Below are 6,000 nucleotides of genomic sequence, written 5' to 3'. Positions count from 1 at the left end.
CCTGCGTAGTGAAGTTCTTGCCCTGTGCACACAGAGGACACACATTATGGAAGACACCCACGGCTGTGTGCAGCGAGCTTTGCCTGTCCGAGATATACTGTGCTCAGGGCTGGCAGCTCAGCTGATACCCTTCTCATCTGGAAACAAGGTGTTTTTTTACCCCTTTGGGCTGCGGCCACGCACCACTCCTGCTACCCAGTACCATGGCTCCTGCCAGAGCAGGAACTGGCGCGGGAGGGGGAAGATCCTTACGAGGACACAACCAGGCGCCTGAATTGACTGCATGCTGTACTGCACAGGCGAAGACCAGTAATACCACGCAGTTTCCAGGGCCAGGCACCCTCACCTCTGCCAGGTGCCACTGACCTACAAAGACCATGTCTTCTCCCAGCCCTGCGGAGCCCAGCGCCTGCTCTGCACCACTGCAGCCAGGCCTTGAGGCTTCTGGCTTCAGTGCCGTGACACCAGCCGCAGCCCGTAGGTCTTAATAACCATGGCATTGCTAAATCCTCTCTTCCAGCTCTCCCAGTAAAAGCTGCTCTTTCCAGATACCAGAGGGATTTTCTTTTCCCACTAGAAAGTTGATTCTTAGTAAAGCTAAACCCAGCCATTAAATGATTTGGCCTCTCTCAAAGCGAAGGAGCGTCATGTTTCACGCCGAGCGCCTGGTAAGAGAGAACACAGCTCCTGCACAGTTCTGTTATGGGACATTTCTATGTGAGCAAGCAGTGCTTTGCATGGTTAACCATTGTTGAAGGGCCAGGTGAGTGCTGCTCAGTTATTACTGCCGCATCCCCCACCCCATCCCTGGGGGAACACGAGTTTCAGCTCCATTAAAGGTGGATCAACATGGCCAAGGCTGAAGTTTAAAGAGAAGTTAGTTTGCTCAGCTCTTGCTTAAGCCCCAGAGCAAGGCCAGGAGCCTTGGAGGGCATCGGCAAGGCCAGCTGAAGATTAGCAAAATCCTCTTTAAGAAGAGAGTTTTACTTCCACTTATTTTCTCCTGCCCAGGAGGACTGTAACCCTTTGCATTATCAGACTGACCTTCAGAAGGGCTCTGCTCTGTGCAGAGCAAGAGAAATTCAGGCATTTGAAGCTATTAAATGGAAGCGTTCATATGTTGACCCACAGGAGCTAGCAAGACAGGTTTAGAGGTGGGAACTGTGCCACAGATAGATAACAAGAGCATGAGCAATGCTGCAGTCTACAGCAAACAGCCCAAACTCCTTTTTTGACCCCTAAAACACTCCTATTTACCTCTTTTACCGTGGTTACAGCACAGGCAGCTCCCCCGGCACTGGGGACCCTTGCCCATGGCATGCACCCAGACCTGCTGCCCTGGCACTCCTGTAATCCTGGCTCAGCCAGTCATTAGCAAAAGGGCAGGCAGGAGGGTGGAGGGCCAGACATCTACCCCACACCAAGGCTGTGGGCACTGTGGCCCCACACCGGCAGGACTGGCCAAGCCCAAGCTTCACAGTGCCCTGGAGTGGCACTGTGCCATGTCCCATGCGTCCCAGGGCCTCCTGCCCAGGCCATCACCCTGCAGCGGGGATCACCACCAGCCCGCACGCACGCAGCCCCCAAAGCTTGGCACCCCCCGGCACTGCTGGCTGGCCTGGTGTCCACTGCAGCCCGCAGCTGGGGACACGTGGGGACAGACAGGGCACCTCTCCATGACAGCAGGCACGGCAGGCAGCTGCCCGCAGCACCAGCTCACCACCGCACCACGTGGGACGAGGCCAGAGCCTGGGGGATTTTGGCACCGGGAGATGGGAGTGCAGGGGCAGAGACCCACAAGCAGGGCAGCATTCACGCCATTTCACGAGGGAAGTGAAACAGCTTTATTAGCAGAAGTGAACACAGAGTTAAAACCTGTCCTGGGGACTAAAACCAACCCAGACCCCAAGGGCTCTGGCCCAGCTGGGAGCAGGGCTGGGCTCCCAGGGGAGCGGGGTTGTCCGGGACCCCCTATGGGACCTTCCTGCCTGCTGGTGGGTGGGCTGCCTTCTGCAGCCCAGCCTCCCCCTGGCCGGCTCCTGGGGTCACCCGGGGCTTTCTCACCTTGCCTTGATCCCCCTTCGCCTTGGGGGCATCTTGCTGCGTGCCCTTGGGCGCCTTCCTCTTGCTCTTTCCCACCGGCGCCTTTCGGGGCCCCTTTGCCCCAGCACCCACAGGGCTGTCGCCATCGCCCCCTCCTGCGCCCTCGGCAGCTGCGGGGGGCCCTGGACGTCCTTTGCCGGGTGCGCGGGGGCGGCCGGCAGCTTGCGGGGGCTTCGCTCCACCACTCCGGGGCTTCGCCGGTGCTGGCAGCCTGGCCTAGAAGGGAGAGAGCACCTCAAGGCTGCTGCCATGCCACGACCCACCCAGCCTCACCACTGCGCCCTACTCACGTCCACGGGCTTCGCCCTCGGCTTCTGTTTCGCTGCTGTCGGCTTCTCCTTCGCGGCGCCTGTGGGAGAAGGGGCGGTGGATGACCCCAAGCAGGGGCCTCTTCACGGGGCTGGGGCAGCCCGGGGCAGCCAGTGGCACCACCAGCCCTTTACCTCACCGTCACGCACCCGCTGCGGGGGCCTGGGGGGGCTTGGTGGTCCCTTTCCGTCCCGGCTTTGGGGCCCATCCTTTGTCAGGATCCGGCTGGCCCGGCAGCTGCTTTGGCCGCAGCTTCTCGGGGGCTAACTGGGGGCAAGAGAGGGGTGGAAGCGGGGCCAGGGGACACCTCGGTCCCCAGACCCACCGCTTGGGGGCCAGCAGCCCCCCCCCGCTCACCTTGAAGTGGCTGGTGGCCCCCATGGCGGAGGAGTTGCGGGGCCACACCAGGTCCCCACGGCTCAGCCCCTTGCTCAGCGCCTGCTTCAGCATGTACTTGAGGCAGATGGGGTCCACAGCGGGGTACTTGGTCAGGATGAACCGCTTGATGGCGACGACGGAGACGCCCTTCCTCTGGTCCTGGGCCCGCAGCGCCTCGATGACCATGTGCAGGGTGGGGGGGCGCGGGGGCCGCCGGCCCCGGGCCAGCAGGCTCGGGAGCTGGGCTGTGCCGGCAGCTTCAGCCGCTGGGAGAGGCAAGAGGCACCTCTTGGGACCCAGCCCCAGCCCTGAAGCGCTCACCCCCAAGGGCTGAAAAGCCTCCCAGAAGCTGAGCAGCCACGACCCTGCTCATCCCTGCGGGCTCACAGGGACCACGGCCACCAGAGCCCAAGCAGAGCCCCAGCCGCACGGGAGCCATGGGGCTCGGCAAACCCCTTACCCATCTGAGGGTCCATGGCAGCATACACCGGCCCAAAGCCCCGGGCCCAGGCAAGCCCAGCTCTGCTCACAACACCACCACCTGTGCTCACAGGCTCAGTCCCAGCTAATTTATCTGATTAGCACCCTAACTGCAGGGGCTGGTTAGCAGCTGCTAATTGCTCTGGTCGCCGCCCGGGTGGGAGCAGGTGGCTGGGGAGCCGAGCGCCCTTTGCCAAAGCTTTGCGAGGGGCTGGAGGGAGAAGGGGCACGTCCGAGCAGAGGGTTTGGACAGGGGCAAGAGGCCGGGGGGTTACGGGGTGATTGCCCTGAACGCGCCGGGGAAAGGCACCTACCTGCTGCTTGGTGGGTGGCAGGGTGCTGGGATTGCAGCTTGCTGACGGCACTTGCTGTGGGACCAGCCTGCAGTGTGGGGCCCGCATGGGACCCGTTGCTGGTACACTGGTGTGACGTGCCAGCTCCCTTCGCCCGGGATGGCCCCACTGGGAAGTGGGGAGCTGCGCTGCCAGGGGAGCCTGATAATGGGTGAGAAAAAACAATCCCACAAACAAGAGGAGGAAAATGGAGAGCTGCTTTGTTGGCTAGCAAAGGCAGGAGTGACTTTCCACAGTAGCCCCAGGTGAGCGCTCACAAGCAGGACCCCTACTCATCCCTGCCCGCCAAATCCCACTGTGCTTGTGGGAGAGCACGCCCAGCCCCACACACACGGGCAGCCCCTCTGTGTCCCCTCCATGCTGGCTCCTGGTGCAGCAACCACCCCACACCGAGGACAACATTGTCCCACGGGCCAGGCGTGAGCTGAGCCCTTGGCCATCTGGGGTCCCCAAGGCGCCCAGGGCACTTCTGTGTCACGGCCGTGTTAAAAATGTCCTTTTGTGATCCTATGGACACTTTCCCTGCTGTTCCAGTGGGGTAGAGTGTTTATGCTACTTTCTGTTCCGCCTGTGCTTGCAGGGTGAGCCTGTCACAAACTGCTCTTTGGTGCAGGAACAACGTGAATATCCCCACCCTGGGGACCACTGTGTTTCTCCACAGGGCACCGCGTCAGTCCCTTCCTCTTTACGCAAGAGCCGTGAGGCTTTCGTACATATCGTCTGTGAAAGCCTGAGGAAGGACCAGGATTATGTGACAGCCGGGCTGGGTCACGGCCTGACTCAGCAGACATGTTACCGCGCAAAGCGCTGCCCAGGAAGACCTTTGTCAAGGTCTGCGCCCACCTGCTGAGCCTGGGGGCTGGATCCTGGCAGGGGACTGAGGTGCCAGAAGGAGCCAGGTCTGGAGCAAGAAGCTGGGAGAGACACTGTGCCCGGGGCTGCACATGCCCAGCTCCCCCTGGACCAGCACCGCCAGCCCGTTCCCTGCTCCATTTCCAAATTCCCCAGGAAGGGGACGGTGGGGACACTGGAGGGCTGCAGGAGCTGGCACCACGGCGGGGTTGGGTGCACCTCCTCCAACTGTCTCCTCCTCCTGGATCCGGCCATCATCCCTCCAGCAGCTCCGTGATGCCCCCGGCACCCGCCTGGGCTGGCAGGGGGGTCCCAAACCATCGCTTGCCCCTACCACCGCCAGCAGCAGCCATAGGGCTGGGCATTGCGTGGGGGCCAGGCCATGACCAGCATGTGCTGGGGCCGGTCCTGCGCAGGTGGGAAAGCCACAGTACCAAGCATCACAGGGCTGCCGTGGAGCACAGCCTCGCGGACAGCAAATAAACACCAAATCCTTCCCCTCTTCCCTCCAAAACCAGCTCCCAGATTTGAAGTACATGAATCAGACATCAGCCTAAACACTGAATTATTCATAAACCTCTAATCTTTAGATTTCACTGAATATGCAGAAGTATCGATAAAAAAAAATAATGAGAGAATTGTACTTGCAAATTGCTCTTTATTAAAGGTTTAACTTGCATGGGTTCCATTCGTTCCCTATTAGACCTTGCAAAGCTGCATAGGATTAGAAATCAGAGAGGATAATAATGTACAAAAATAGTTTCAAATGTTGATAACACTGAACAGCGAGAAAAACATCGTATTTGTATAACTGAGCTAAAAATAAAAATGAAGAACACTGCTACAATTGCAATATGCCATCTTGTAGTGCTTAAAACATATGTCGACGTCTCTGAGCCATATGCTCCCATGTCTTGCCTGCTACAGTGCGGAGGAAAGCTTAGCGATGCACCGATCAATCCTCAAAAGCACAAGCACTGGCCAAAACCTCCTACTTGGGCTGATGCCAAGCTGACTGCAGCTGGAACGGGGAGGTGCGCGGGAGGAGTGTGTCTCGGGGCACGGCCCCAGGCCGCAGGGGTCCGAAGATGCCTAAGGATGAATGGCGGGACTACGGGGAGGGTGTGCTTCCTGGTGGGAGGACATCAAGCGGGGCTGCTGCTGCGGGTGCAAACGCCGTGTGCGTGTTGCTGTGCTGGGTGCCCGCAGGAGCAAGCACCGAGCTCTCCCCCAGCACATCCAACCGCGGTCGCACATGGCTGTGCCGTGCCGTGCCGTGCCACCAGGTCCCCTCGGTGCCACCTGCTTGCTGGGCAGGATCCGCAGCCATCACCTCTGTGGCATGGAGGGGCTCATGTGCACCGGTACCCTGTCCCATCCCCCCTGGAGGGGTCACGGTGCCTCCCGGGGCTTCTGACATGCTGGAGGTGGGACAGGGCTGGAGCTGGGAGCACCTGGCAGACCTGGGGGCACCTGGCAGCAGCCAAACCTGCCCCAGGCAGCCGGAGTGCAGCAGGGCCGAGCG

This window comes from Harpia harpyja, chromosome Z (genome assembly GCF_026419915.1).
Source record: "Harpia harpyja isolate bHarHar1 chromosome Z, bHarHar1 primary haplotype, whole genome shotgun sequence".
Lineage (NCBI taxonomy): Eukaryota > Metazoa > Chordata > Aves > Accipitriformes > Accipitridae > Harpia > Harpia harpyja.
The sequence above is the reverse complement of the archived record's forward strand: the minus strand, read 5'-3'. Positions refer to the sequence as shown.